We start from the raw sequence: 12,964 nt of genomic DNA, 5'->3' as shown, positions 1-12,964 counted from the left end.
TTGCCTCGTTAGCGCAGTAGGAAGCGTGTCAGTCTCATAATCTGAAGGTCGTGAGTTCGATCCTCACACGAGGCACTGTTCAGTGAGTTTTTGTCTTCCTCCATTCATGCAGGAAATCGGGTTTTTCTGCCGAAACGTTTTTAATATATGAGGAAAGTGTTGTTGATTTCCTTGTCATTTTTGAGTGAGTAGAAGAGATGGGAATGATTTGAGCTTTAAATCCAAAATAGGATCTTGCCTAAAAAGAAACAATATTAAAGCAAAGTCCCAATCAGTTTGGGTGAAATAGTCTGATGGTTTCTTATTTATTGGTGAAACTAGTTCATTAAAAAAAGGAAAATTAGCCAAACTGACAGGATAAAGGGGTTGTTGACTTGGAGTGAGAAGGGAACAATAGGAATTATTTGAGTTTTCAAGCTCAAATAGGATCTGGTGAAAAGAGGAGGAATGGGTAAACAAAGATAAGTTAGAATTTATGGCCACAAAGAGCACTTTTATCCTATAACGCTCAACCTTTGAAAGTGCAAGACTAGTAAAAGGTTTTTTCCCATACCGGGAGTCGAACCCGGGCCACCTGGGTGAAAACCAGGAATCCTAACCGCTAGACCATATGGGAGCAGTTATTTAGTGTAATGAGTCATGGACTAAGAAAAAGTGGGAATAAAGAAAATGTATATATATTTTTTCATTTTGCCGCTTTGAGCTTGTCTACAAACATCTGGTGGTTGCCTCGTTAGCGCAGTAGGAAGCGTGTCAGTCTCATAATCTGAAGGTCGTGAGTTCGATCCTCACACGAGGCACAGTGAGTTTTTGTCTTCCTCCATTCATGCAGGAAATCGGGTTTTTCTGCCGAAACGTTTTTAATATATGAGGAAAGTGTTGTTGATTTCCTTGTCATTTTTGAGTGAGTAGAAGAGATGGGAATGATTTGAGCTTTAAATCCAAAATAGGATCTTGCCTAAAAAGAAACAATATTAAAGCAAAGTCCCAATCAGATTGGGTGAAATAGTCTGATGGTTTCTTATTTATTGGTGAAACTAGTTCATTAAAAAAAGGAAAATTAGCCAAACTGACAGGATAAAGGGGTTGTTGACTTGGAGTGAGAAGGGAACAATAGGAATTATTTGAGTTTTCAAGCTCAAATAGGATCTGGTGAAAAGAGGAGGAATGGGTAAACAAAGATAAGTTAGAATTTATGGCCACAAAGAGCACTTTTATCCTATAACGCTCAACCTTTGAAAGTGCAAGATTAGTAAAAGGTTTTTTCCCATACCGGGAGTCGAACCCGGGCCACCTGGGTGAAAACCAGGAATCCTAACCGCTAGACCATATGGGAGCAGTTATTAAGTATAATGAGTCATGGACTAAGAAAAAGTGGGAATAAAGAAAATGTATATATATTTTTTCATTTTGCCGCTTTGAGCTCGTCTACAAACATCTGGTGGTTGCCTCGTTAGCGCAGTAGGAAGCGTGTCAGTCTCATAATCTGAAGGTTGTGAGTTCGATCCTCACACGAGGCACTGTTCAGTGAGTTTTTGTCTTCCTCCATTCATGCAGGAAATCGGGTTTTTCTGCCGAAACGTTTATAATATATGAGGAAAGTGTTGTTGATTTCCTTGTCATTTTTGAGTGAGTAGAAGAGATGGGAATGATTTGAGCTTTAAATCCAAAATAGGATCTTGCCTAAAAAGAAACAATATTAAAGCAAAGTCCCAATCAGATTGGGTGAAATAGTCTGATGGTTTCTTATTTATTGGCGAAACTAGTTCATTAAAAAAAGGACAATTAGCCAAACTGACAGGATAAAGGGGTTGTTGACTTGGAGTGAGAAGGGAACAATAGGAATTATTTGAGTTTTCAAGCTCAAATAGGATCTGGTGAAAAGAGGAGGAATGGGTAAACAAAGATAAGTTATAATTTATGGCCACAAAGAGCACTTTTATCCTATAACGCTCAACCTTTGAAAGTGCAAGACTAGTAAAAGGTTTTTTCCCATACCGGGAGTCGAACCCGGGCCACCTGGGTGAAAACCAGGAATCCTAACCGCTAGACCATATGGGAGCAGTTATTTAGTGTAATGAGTCATGGACTAAGAAAAAGTGGGAATAAAGAAAATGTATATATATTTTTTCATTTTGCCGCTTTGAGCTTGTCTACAAACATCTGGTGGTTGCCTCGTTAGCGCAGTAGGAAGCGTGTCAGTCTCATAATCTGAAGGTCGTGAGTTCGATCCTCACACGAGGCACTGTTCAGTGAGTTTTTGTCTTCCTCCATTCATGCAGGAAATCGGGTTTTTCTGCCGAAACGTTTATAATATATGAGGAAAGTGTTGTTGATTTCCTTGTCATTTTTGAGTGAGTAGAAGAGATGGGAATGATTTGAGCTTTAAATCCAAAATAGGATCTTGCCTAAAAAGAAACAATATTAAAGCAAAGTCCCAATCAGATTGGGTGAAATAGTCTGATGGTTTCTTATTTATTGGCGAAACTAGTTCATTAAAAAAAGGACAATTAGCCAAACTGACAGGATAAAGGGGTTGTTGACTTGGAGTGAGAAGGGAACAATAGGAATTATTTGAGTTTTCAAGCTCAAATAGGATCTGGTGAAAAGAGGAGGAATGGGTAAACAAAGATAAGTTAGAATTTATGGCCACAAAGAGCACTTTTATCCTATAACGCTCAACCTTTGAAAGTGCAAGACTAGTAAAAGGTTTTTTCCCATACCGGGAGTCGAACCCGGGCCACCTGGGTGAAAACCAGGAATCCTAACCGCTAGACCATATGGGAGCAGTTATTTAGTGTAATGAGTCATGGACTAAGAAAAAGTGGGAATAAAGAAAATGTATATATATTTTTTCATTTTGCCGCTTTGAGCTTGTCTACAAACATCTGGTGGTTGCCTCGTTAGCGCAGTAGGAAGCGTGTCAGTCTCATAATCTGAAGGTCGTGAGTTCGATCCTCACACGAGGCACTGTTCAGTGAGTTTTTGTCTTCCTCCATTCATGCAGGAAATCGGGTTTTTCTGCCGAAACGTTTTTAATATATGAGGAAAGTGTTGTTGATTTCCTTGTCATTTTTGAGTGAGTAGAAGAGATGGGAATGATTTGAGCTTTAAATCCAAAATAGGATCTTGCCTAAAAAGAAACAATATTAAAGCAAAGTCCCAATCAGATTGGGTGAAATAGTCTGATGGTTTCTTATTTATTGGCGAAACTAGTTCATTAAAAAAAGGAAAATTAGCCAAACTGACAGGATAAAGGGGTTGTTGACTTGGAGTGAGAAGGGAACAATAGGAATTATTTGAGTTTTCAAGCTCAAATAGGATCTGGTGAAAAGAGGAGGAATGGGTAAACAAAGATAAGTTAGAATTTATGGCCACAAAGAGCACTTTTATCCTATAACGCTCAACCTTTGAAAGTGCAAGACTAGTAAAAGGTTTTTTCCCATACCGGGAGTCGAACCCGGGCCACCTGGGTGAAAACCAGGAATCCTAACCGCTAGACCATATGGGAGCAGTTATTTAGTGTAATGAGTCATGGACTAAGAAAAAGTGGGAATAAAGAAAATGTATATATATTTTTTCATTTTGCCGCTTTGAGCTTGTCTACAAACATCTGGTGGTTGCCTCGTTAGCGCAGTAGGAAGCGTGTCAGTCTCATAATCTGAAGGTTGTGAGTTCGATCCTCACACGAGGCACTGTTCAGTGAGTTTTTGTCTTCCTCCATTCATGCAGGAAATCGGGTTTTTCTGCCGAAACGTTTTTAATATATGAGGAAAGTGTTGTTGATTTCCTTGTCATTTTTGAGTGAGTAGAAGAGATGGGAATGATTTGAGCTTTAAATCCAAAATAGGATCTTGCCTAAAAAGAAACAATATTAAAGCAAAGTCCCAATCAGATTGGGTGAAATAGTCTGATGGTTTCTTATTTATTGGTGAAACTAGTTCATTAAAAAAAGGAAAATTAGCCAAACTGACAGGATAAAGGGGTTGTTGACTTGGAGTGAGAAGGGAACAATAGGAATTATTTGAGTTTTCAAGCTCAAATAGGATCTGGTGAAAAGAGGAGGAATGGGTAAACAAAGATAAGTTAGAATTTATGGCCACAAAGAGCACTTTTATCCTATAACGCTCAACCTTTGAAAGTGCAAGACTAGTAAAAGGTTCTTTCACATACCGGGAGTCGAACCCGGGCCACCTGGGTGAAAACCAGGAATCCTAACCGCTAGACCATATGGGAGCAGTTATTTAGTGTAATGAGTCATGGACTAAGAAAAAGTGGGAATAAAGAAAATGTATATATATTTTTTCATTTTGCCGCTTTGAGCTTGTCTACAAACATCTGGTGGTTGCCTCGTTAGCGCAGTAGGAAGCGTGTCAGTCTCATAATCTGAAGGTCGTGAGTTCGATCCTCACACGAGGCACTGTTCAGTGAGTTTTTGTCTTCCTCCATTCATGCAGGAAATCGGGTTTTTCTGCCGAAACGTTTTTAATATATGAGGAAAGTGTTGTTGATTTCCTTGTCATTTTTGAGTGAGTAGAAGAGATGGGAATGATTTGAGCTTTAAATCCAAAATAGGATCTTGCCTAAAAAGAAACAATATTAAAGCAAAGTCCCAATCAGATTGGGTGAAATAGTCTGATGGTTTCTTATTTATTGGTGAAACTAGTTCATTAAAAAAAGGAAAATTAGCCAAACTGACAGGATAAAGGGGTTGTTGACTTGGAGTGAGAAGGGAACAATAGGAATTATTTGAGTTTTCAAGCTCAAATAGGATCTGGTGAAAAGAGGAGGAATGGGTAAACAAAGATAAGTTAGAATTTATGGCCACAAAGAGCACTTTTATCCTATAACGCTCAACCTTTGAAAGTGCAAGACTAGTAAAAGGTTTTTTCCCATACCGGGAGTCGAACCCGGGCCACCTGGGTGAAAACCAGGAATCCTAACCGCTAGACCATATGGGAGCAGTTATTTAGTGTAATGAGTCATGGACTAAGAAAAAGTGGGAATAAAGAAAATGTATATATATTTTTTCATTTTGCCGCTTTGAGCTTGTCTACAAACATCTGGTGGTTGCCTCGTTAGCGCAGTAGGAAGCGTGTCAGTCTCATAATCTGAAGGTCGTGAGTTCGATCCTCACACGAGGCACTGTTCAGTGAGTTTTTGTCTTCCTCCATTCATGCAGGAAATCGGGTTTTTCTGCCGAAACGTTTTTAATATATGAGGAAAGTGTTGTTGATTTCCTTGTCATTTTTGAGTGAGTAGAAGAGATGGGAATGATTTGAGCTTTAAATCCAAAATAGGATCTTGCCTAAAAAGAAACAATATTAAAGCAAAGTCCCAATCAGATTGGGTGAAATAGTCTGATGGTTTCTTATTTATTGGTGAAACTAGTTCATTAAAAAAAGGAAAATTAGCCAAACTGACAGGATAAAGGGGTTGTTGACTTGGAGTGAGAAGGGAACAATAGGAATTATTTGAGTTTTCAAGCTCAAATAGGATCTGGTGAAAAGAGGAGGAATGGGTAAACAAAGATAAGTTAGAATTTATGGCCACAAAGAGCACTTTTATCCTATAACGCTCAACCTTTGAAAGTGCAAGACTAGTAAAAGGTTTTTTCCCATACCGGGAGTCGAACCCGGGCCACCTGGGTGAAAACCAGGAATCCTAACCGCTAGACCATATGGGAGCAGTTATTAAGTATAATGAGTCATGGACTAAGAAAAAGTGGGAATAAAGAAAATGTATATATATTTTTTCATTTTGCCGCTTTGAGCTTGTCTACAAACATCTGGTGGTTGCCTCGTTAGCGCAGTAGGAAGCGTGTCAGTCTCATAATCTGAAGGTCGTGAGTTCGATCCTCACACGAGGCACTGTTCAGTGAGTTTTTGTCTTCCTCCATTCATGCAGGAAATCGGGTTTTTCTGCCGAAACGTTTTTAATATATGAGGAAAGTGTTGTTGATTTCCTTGTCATTTTTGAGTGAGTAGAAGAGATGGGAATGATTTGAGCTTTAAATCCAAAATAGGATCTTGCCTAAAAAGAAACAATATTAAAGCAAAGTCCCAATCAGATTGGGTGAAATAGTCTGATGGTTTCTTATTTATTGGTGAAACTAGTTCATTAAAAAAAGGAAAATTAGCCAAACTGACAGGATAAAGGGGTTGTTGACTTGGAGTGAGAAGGGAACAATAGGAATTATTTGAGTTTTCAAGCTCAAATAGGATCTGGTGAAAAGAGGAGGAATGGGTAAACAAAGATAAGTTAGAATTTATGGCCACAAAGAGCACTTTTATCCTATAACGCTCAACCTTTGAAAGTGCAAGACTAGTAAAAGGTTTTTTCCCATACCGGGAGTCGAACCCGGGCCACCTGGGTGAAAACCAGGAATCCTAACCGCTAGACCATATGGGAGCAGTTATTTAGTGTAATGAGTCATGGACTAAGAAAAAGTGGGAATAAAGAAAATGTATATATATTTTTTCATTTTGCCGCTTTGAGCCTGTCTACAAACATCTGGTGGTTGCCTCGTTAGCGCAGTAGGAAGCGTGTCAGTCTCATAATCTGAAGGTCGTGAGTTCGGTCCTCACACGAGGCACTGTTCAGTGAGTTTTTGTCTTCCTCCATTCATGCAGGAAATCGGGTTTTTCTTCCGAAACGTTTTTAATATATGAGGAAAGTGTTGTTGATTTCCTTGTCATTTTTGAGTGAGTAGAAGAGATGGGAATGATTTGAGCTTTAAATCCAAAATAGGATCTTGCCTAAAAAGAAACAATATTAAAGCAAAGTCCCAATCAGATTGGGTGAAATAGTCTGATGGTTTCTTATTTATTGGCGAAACTAGTTCAATAAAAAAAGGAAAATTAGCCAAACTGACAGGATAAAGGGGTTGTTGACTTGGAGTGAGAAGGGAACAATAGGAATTATTTGAGTTTTCAAGCTCAAATAGGATCTGGTGAAAAGAGGAGGAATGGGTAAACAAAGATAAGTTAGAATTTATGGCCACAAAGAGCACTTTTATCCTATAACGCTCAACCTTTGAAAGTGCAAGACTAGTAAAAGGTTCTTTCACATACCGGGAGTCGAACCCGGGCAACCTGGGTGAAAACCAGGAATCCTAACCGCTAGACCATATGGGAGCAGTTATTAAGTATAATGAGTCATGGACTAAGAAAAAGTGGGAATAAAGAAAATGTATATATATTTTTTCATTTTGCCGCTTTGAGCTTGTCTGCAAACATCTGGTGGTTGCCTCGTTAGCGCAGTAGGAAGCGTGTCAGTCTCATAATCTCAAGGTCGTGAGTTCGATCCTCACACGAGGCACTGTTCAGTGAGTTTTTGTCTTCCTCCATTCATGCAGGAAATCGGGTTTTTCTTCCGAAACGTTTTTAATATATGAGGAAAGTGTTGTTGATTTCCTTGTCATTTTTGAGTGAGTAGAAGAGATGGGAATGATTTGAGCTTTAAATCCAAAATAGGATCTTGCCTAAAAAGAAACAATATTAAAGCAAAGTCCCAATCAGATTGGGTGAAATAGTCTGATGGTTTCTTATTTATTGGCGAAACTAGTTCAATAAAAAAAGGAAAATTAGCCAAACTGACAGGATAAAGGGGTTGTTGACTTGGAGTGAGAAGGGAACAATAGGAATTATTTGAGTTTTCAAGCTCAAATAGGATCTGGTGAAAAGAGGAGGAATGGGTAAACAAAGATAAGTTAGAATTTATGGCCACAAAGAGCACTTTTATCCTATAACGCTCAACCTTTGAAAGTGCAAGACTAGTAAAAGGTTCTTTCACATACCGGGAGTCGAACCCGGGCAACCTGGGTGAAAACCAGGAATCCTAACCGCTAGACCATATGGGAGCAGTTATTAAGTATAATGAGTCATGGACTAAGAAAAAGTGGGAATAAAGAAAATGTATATATATTTTTTCATTTTGCCGCTTTGAGCTTGTCTACAAACATCTGGTGGTTGCCTCGTTAGCGCAGTAGGAAGCGTGTCAGTCTCATAATCTGAAGGTCGTGAGTTCGATCCTCACACGAGGCACTGTTCAGTGAGTTTTTGTCTTCCTCCATTCATGCAGGAAATCGGGTTTTTCTTCCGAAACGTTTTTAATATATGAGGAAAGTGTTGTTGATTTCCTTGTCATTTTTGAGTGAGTAGAAGAGATGGGAATGATTTGAGCTTTAAATCCAAAATAGGATCTTGCCTAAAAAGAAACAATATTAAAGCAAAGTCCCAATCAGATTGGGTGAAATAGTCTGATGGTTTCTTATTTATTGGCGAAACTAGTTCAATAAAAAAAGGAAAATTAGCCAAACTGACAGGATAAAGGGGTTGTTGACTTGGAGTGAGAAGGGAACAATAGGAATTATTTGAGTTTTCAAGCTCAAATAGGATCTGGTGAAAAGAGGAGGAATGGGTAAACAAAGATAAGTTAGAATTTATGGCCACAAAGAGCACTTTTATCCTATAACGCTCAACCTTTGAAAGTGCAAGACTAGTAAAAGGTTCTTTCACATACCGGGAGTCGAACCCGGGCAACCTGGGTGAAAACCAGGAATCCTAACCGCTAGACCATATGGGAGCAGTTATTTAGTGTAATGAGTCATGGACTAAGAAAAAGTGGGAATAAAGAAAATGTATATATATTTTTTCATTTTGCCGCTTTGAGCTTGTCTACAAACATCTGGTGGTTGCCTCGTTAGCGCAGTAGAAAGCGTGTCAGTCTCATAATCTGAAGGTCGTGAGTTCGATCCTCACACGAGGCACTGTTCAGTGAGTTTTTGTCTTCCTCCATTCATGCAGGAAATCGGGTTTTTCTGCCGAAACGTTTTTAATATATGAGGAAAGTGTTGTTGATTTCCTTGTCATTTTTGAGTGAGTAGAAGAGATGGGAATGATTTGAGCTTTAAATCCAAAATAGGGTCTTGCCTAAAAAGAAACAATATTAAAGCAAAGTCCCAATCAGATTGGGTGAAATAGTCTGATGGTTTCTTATTTATTGGTGAAACTAGTTCATTAAAAAAAGGAAAATTAGCCAAACTGACAGGATAAAGGGGTTGTTGACTTGGAGTGAGAAGGGAACAATAGGAATTATTTGAGTTTTCAAGCTCAAATAGGATCTGGTGAAAAGAGGAGGAATGGGTAAACAAAGATAAGTTAGAATTTATGGCCACAAAGAGCACTTTTATCCTATAACGCTCAACCTTTGAAAGTGCAAGACTAGTAAAAGGTTCTTTCACATACCGGGAGTCGAACCCGGGCAACCTGGGTGAAAACCAGGAATCCTAACCGCTAGACCATATGGGAGCAGTTATTTAGTGTAATGAGTCATGGACTAAGAAAAAGTGGGAATAAAGAAAATGTATATATTTTTTCATTTTGCCGCTTTGAGCTTGTCTACAAACATCTGGTGGTTGCCTCGTTAGCGCAGTAGGAAGCGTGTCAGTCTCATCATCTGAAGGTCGTGAGTTCGGTCCTCACACGAGGCACTGTTCAGTGAGTTTTTGTCTTCCTCCATTCATGCAGGAAATCGGGTTTTTCTTCCGAAACGTTTTTAATATATGAGGAAAGTGTTGTTGATTTCCTTGTCATTTTTGAGTGAGTAGAAGAGATGGGAATGATTTGAGCTTTAAATCCAAAATAGGATCTTGCCTAAAAAGAAACAATATTAAAGCAAAGTCCCAATCAGATTGGGTGAAATAGTCTGATGGTTTCTTATTTATTGGCGAAACTAGTTCAATAAAAAAAGGAAAATTAGCCAAACTGACAGGATAAAGGGGTTGTTGACTTGGAGTGAGAAGGGAACAATAGGAATTATTTGAGTTTTCAAGCTCAAATAGGATCTGGTGAAAAGAGGAGGAATGGGTAAACAAAGATAAGTTAGAATTTATGGCCACAAAGAGCACTTTTATCCTATAACGCTCAACCTTTGAAAGTGCAAGACTAGTAAAAGGTTCTTTCACATACCGGGAGTCGAACCCGGGCAACCTGGGTGAAAACCAGGAATCCTAACCGCTAGACCATATGGGAGCAGTTATTTAGTGTAATGAGTCATGGACTAAGAAAAAGTGGGAATAAAGAAAATGTATATATTTTTTCATTTTGCCGCTTTGAGCTTGTCTACAAACATCTGGTGGTTGCCTCGTTAGCGCAGTAGGAAGCGTGTCAGTCTCATCATCTGAAGGTCGTGAGTTCGGTCCTCACACGAGGCACTGTTCAGTGAGTTTTTGTCTTCCTCCATTCATGCAGGAAATCGGGTTTTTCTTCCGAAACGTTTTTAATATATGAGGAAAGTGTTGTTGATTTCCTTGTCATTTTTGAGTGAGTAGAAGAGATGGGAATGATTTGAGCTTTAAATCCAAAATAGGATCTTGCCTAAAAAGAAACAATATTAAAGCAAAGTCCCAATCAGATTGGGTGAAATAGTCTGATGGTTTCTTATTTATTGGCGAAACTAGTTCAATAAAAAAAGGAAAATTAGCCAAACTGACAGGATAAAGGGGTTGTTGACTTGGAGTGAGAAGGGAACAATAGGAATTATTTGAGTTTTCAAGCTCAAATAGGATCTGGTGAAAAGAGGAGGAATGGGTAAACAAAGATAAGTTAGAATTTATGGCCACAAAGAGCACTTTTATCCTATAACGCTCAACCTTTGAAAGTGCAAGACTAGTAAAAGGATTTTTCCCATACCGGGAGTCGAACCCAGGCCACCTGGGTGAAAACCAGGAATCCTAACCGCTAGACCATATGGGAGCAGTTATTAAGTATAATGAGTCATGGACTAAGAAAAAGTGGGAATAAAGAAAATGTATATATATTTTTTCATTTTGCCGCTTTGAGCTTGTCTACAAACATCTGGTGGTTGCCTAGTTAGCGCAGTAGGAAGCGTGTCAGTCTCATAATCTGAAGGTCGTGAGTTCGATCCTCACACGAGGCACTGTTCAGTGAGTTTTTGTCTTCCTCCATTCATGCAGGAAATCTGGTTTTTCTGCCGAAACGTTTTTAATATATGAGGAAAGTGTTGTTGATTTCCTTGTCATTTTTGAGTGAGTAGAAGAGATGGGAATGATTTGAGCTTTAAATCCAAAATAGGGTCTTGCCTAAAAAGAAACAATATTAAAGCAAAGTCCCAATCAGATTGGGTGAAATAGTCTGATGGTTTCTTATTTATTGGTGAAACTAGTTCATTAAAAAAAGGAAAATTAGCCAAACTGACAGGATAAAGGGGTTGTTGACTTGGAGTGAGAAGGGAACAATAGGAATTATTTGAGTTTTCAAGCTCAAATAGGATCTGGTGAAAAGAGGAGGAATGGGTAAACAAAGATAAGTTAGAATTTATGGCCACAAAGAGCACTTTTATCCTATAACGCTCAACCTTTGAAAGTGCAAGACTAGTAAAAGGTTTTTTCCCATACCGGGAGTCGAACCCGGGCCACCTGGGTGAAAACCAGGAATCCTAACCGCTAGACCATATGGGAGCAGTTATTTAGTGTAATGAGTCATGGACTAAGAAAAAGTGGGAATAAAGAAAATGTATATATATTTTTTCATTTTGCCGCTTTGAGCTTGTCTACAAACATCTGGTGGTTGCCTCGTTAGCGCAGTAGGAAGCGTGTCAGTCTCATAATCTGAAGGTCGTGAGTTCGATCCTCACACGAGGCACTGTTCAGTGAGTTTTTGTCTTCCTCCATTCATGCAGGAAATCTGGTTTTTCTGCCGAAACGTTTTTAATATATGAGGAAAGTGTTGTTGATTTCCTTGTCATTTTTGAGTGAGTAGAAGAGATGGGAATGATTTGAGCTTTAAATCCAAAATAGGGTCTTGCCTAAAAAGAAACAATATTAAAGCAAAGTCCCAATCAGATTGGGTGAAATAGTCTGATGGTTTCTTATTTATTGGTGAAACTAGTTCATTAAAAAAAGGAAAATTAGCCAAACTGACAGGATAAAGGGGTTGTTGACTTGGAGTGAGAAGGGAACAATAGGAATTATTTGAGTTTTCAAGCTCAAATAGGATCTGGTGAAAAGAGGAGGAATGGGTAAACAAAGATAAGTTAGAATTTATGGCCACAAAGAGCACTTTTATCCTATAACGCTCAACCTTTGAAAGTGCAAGACTAGTAAAAGGTTTTTTCCCATACCGGGAGTCGAACCCGGGCCACCTGGGTGAAAACCAGGAATCCTAACCGCTAGACCATATGGGAGCAGTTATTTAGTGTAATGAGTCATGGACTAAGAAAAAGTGGGAATAAAGAAAATGTATATATATTTTTTCATTTTGCCGCTTTGAGCTTGTCTACAAACATCTGGTGGTTGCCTCGTTAGCGCAGTAGAAAGCGTGTCAGTCTCATAATCTGAAGGTTGTGAGTTCGATCCTCACACGAGGCACTGTTCAGTGAGTTTTTGTCTTCCTCCATTCATGCAGGAAATCGGGTTTTTCTGCCGAAACGTTTTTAATATATGAGGAAAGTGTTGTTGATTTCCTTGTCATTTTTGAGTGAGTAGAAGAGATGGGAATGATTTGAGCTTTAAATCCAAAATAGGGTCTTGCCTAAAAAGAAACAATATTAAAGCAAAGTCCCAATCAGATTGGGTGAAATAGTCTGATGGTTTCTTATTTATTGGTGAAACTAGTTCATTAAAAAAAGGAAAATTAGCCAAACTGACAGGATAAAGGGGTTGTTGACTTGGAGTGAGAAGGGAACAATAGGAATTATTTGAGTTTTCAAGCTCAAATAGGATCTGGTGAAAAGAGGAGGAATGGGTAAACAAAGATAAGTTAGAATTTATGGCCACAAAGAGCACTTTTATCCTATAACGCTCAACCTTTGAAAGTGCAAGACTAGTAAAAGGTTCTTTCACATACCGGGAGTCGAACCCGGGCAACCTGGGTGAAAACCAGGAATCCTAACCGCTAGACCATATGGGAGCAGTTATTTAGTGTAATGAGTCATGGACTAA

The 12,964-nt window shown here is 38.8% G+C and overlaps 22 non-coding genes across 22 annotated transcripts; 11 read left to right on the top strand and 11 right to left on the bottom strand.

Moving 5' to 3' along the window:
- Positions 1-2: 2 nt before the first annotated feature.
- On the top strand, positions 3-75 carry TRNAM-CAU (transfer RNA methionine (anticodon CAU)). Its single transcript has one exon. It is a non-coding gene; the product is annotated as a tRNA-Met (tRNA).
- Positions 76-544: 469 nt separating this feature from the next.
- On the bottom strand, positions 545-616 carry TRNAE-UUC (transfer RNA glutamic acid (anticodon UUC)). The gene has a single exon. It is a non-coding gene; the product is annotated as a tRNA-Glu (tRNA).
- A 111-nt stretch (positions 617-727) lies between these two features.
- Positions 728-800, top strand: TRNAM-CAU (transfer RNA methionine (anticodon CAU)). The gene has a single exon. It is a non-coding gene; the product is annotated as a tRNA-Met (tRNA).
- Positions 801-1,264: 464 nt separating this feature from the next.
- TRNAE-UUC (transfer RNA glutamic acid (anticodon UUC)) lies at positions 1,265-1,336 on the bottom strand. Its single transcript has one exon. It is a non-coding gene; the product is annotated as a tRNA-Glu (tRNA).
- Positions 1,337-1,447: 111 nt separating this feature from the next.
- On the top strand, positions 1,448-1,520 carry TRNAM-CAU (transfer RNA methionine (anticodon CAU)). The gene has a single exon. It is a non-coding gene; the product is annotated as a tRNA-Met (tRNA).
- Positions 1,521-1,989: 469 nt separating this feature from the next.
- Positions 1,990-2,061, bottom strand: TRNAE-UUC (transfer RNA glutamic acid (anticodon UUC)). Its single transcript has one exon. It is a non-coding gene; the product is annotated as a tRNA-Glu (tRNA).
- Positions 2,062-2,172: 111 nt separating this feature from the next.
- Positions 2,173-2,245, top strand: TRNAM-CAU (transfer RNA methionine (anticodon CAU)). The gene has a single exon. It is a non-coding gene; the product is annotated as a tRNA-Met (tRNA).
- A 469-nt stretch (positions 2,246-2,714) lies between these two features.
- Positions 2,715-2,786, bottom strand: TRNAE-UUC (transfer RNA glutamic acid (anticodon UUC)). The gene has a single exon. It is a non-coding gene; the product is annotated as a tRNA-Glu (tRNA).
- A 111-nt stretch (positions 2,787-2,897) lies between these two features.
- On the top strand, positions 2,898-2,970 carry TRNAM-CAU (transfer RNA methionine (anticodon CAU)). Its single transcript has one exon. It is a non-coding gene; the product is annotated as a tRNA-Met (tRNA).
- Positions 2,971-3,439: 469 nt separating this feature from the next.
- Positions 3,440-3,511, bottom strand: TRNAE-UUC (transfer RNA glutamic acid (anticodon UUC)). The gene has a single exon. It is a non-coding gene; the product is annotated as a tRNA-Glu (tRNA).
- Positions 3,512-3,622: 111 nt separating this feature from the next.
- TRNAM-CAU (transfer RNA methionine (anticodon CAU)) lies at positions 3,623-3,695 on the top strand. Its single transcript has one exon. It is a non-coding gene; the product is annotated as a tRNA-Met (tRNA).
- A 652-nt stretch (positions 3,696-4,347) lies between these two features.
- TRNAM-CAU (transfer RNA methionine (anticodon CAU)) lies at positions 4,348-4,420 on the top strand. The gene has a single exon. It is a non-coding gene; the product is annotated as a tRNA-Met (tRNA).
- Positions 4,421-4,889: 469 nt separating this feature from the next.
- TRNAE-UUC (transfer RNA glutamic acid (anticodon UUC)) lies at positions 4,890-4,961 on the bottom strand. The gene has a single exon. It is a non-coding gene; the product is annotated as a tRNA-Glu (tRNA).
- A 111-nt stretch (positions 4,962-5,072) lies between these two features.
- Positions 5,073-5,145, top strand: TRNAM-CAU (transfer RNA methionine (anticodon CAU)). The gene has a single exon. It is a non-coding gene; the product is annotated as a tRNA-Met (tRNA).
- Positions 5,146-5,614: 469 nt separating this feature from the next.
- Positions 5,615-5,686, bottom strand: TRNAE-UUC (transfer RNA glutamic acid (anticodon UUC)). Its single transcript has one exon. It is a non-coding gene; the product is annotated as a tRNA-Glu (tRNA).
- Positions 5,687-5,797: 111 nt separating this feature from the next.
- TRNAM-CAU (transfer RNA methionine (anticodon CAU)) lies at positions 5,798-5,870 on the top strand. Its single transcript has one exon. It is a non-coding gene; the product is annotated as a tRNA-Met (tRNA).
- Positions 5,871-6,339: 469 nt separating this feature from the next.
- Positions 6,340-6,411, bottom strand: TRNAE-UUC (transfer RNA glutamic acid (anticodon UUC)). Its single transcript has one exon. It is a non-coding gene; the product is annotated as a tRNA-Glu (tRNA).
- Positions 6,412-7,972: 1,561 nt separating this feature from the next.
- Positions 7,973-8,045, top strand: TRNAM-CAU (transfer RNA methionine (anticodon CAU)). Its single transcript has one exon. It is a non-coding gene; the product is annotated as a tRNA-Met (tRNA).
- Positions 8,046-10,685: 2,640 nt separating this feature from the next.
- Positions 10,686-10,757, bottom strand: TRNAE-UUC (transfer RNA glutamic acid (anticodon UUC)). The gene has a single exon. It is a non-coding gene; the product is annotated as a tRNA-Glu (tRNA).
- Positions 10,758-11,410: 653 nt separating this feature from the next.
- TRNAE-UUC (transfer RNA glutamic acid (anticodon UUC)) lies at positions 11,411-11,482 on the bottom strand. The gene has a single exon. It is a non-coding gene; the product is annotated as a tRNA-Glu (tRNA).
- Positions 11,483-11,593: 111 nt separating this feature from the next.
- TRNAM-CAU (transfer RNA methionine (anticodon CAU)) lies at positions 11,594-11,666 on the top strand. The gene has a single exon. It is a non-coding gene; the product is annotated as a tRNA-Met (tRNA).
- A 469-nt stretch (positions 11,667-12,135) lies between these two features.
- On the bottom strand, positions 12,136-12,207 carry TRNAE-UUC (transfer RNA glutamic acid (anticodon UUC)). Its single transcript has one exon. It is a non-coding gene; the product is annotated as a tRNA-Glu (tRNA).
- Positions 12,208-12,964: the final 757 nt, after the last annotated feature.

The sequence above is a fragment of the Rhinoderma darwinii genome, chromosome 3 (genome assembly GCF_050947455.1).
Source record: "Rhinoderma darwinii isolate aRhiDar2 chromosome 3, aRhiDar2.hap1, whole genome shotgun sequence".
Lineage (NCBI taxonomy): Eukaryota > Metazoa > Chordata > Amphibia > Anura > Rhinodermatidae > Rhinoderma > Rhinoderma darwinii.
Note: the sequence above shows the minus strand (reverse complement) of the source record. Positions and strands in the feature narration are given on the sequence as shown.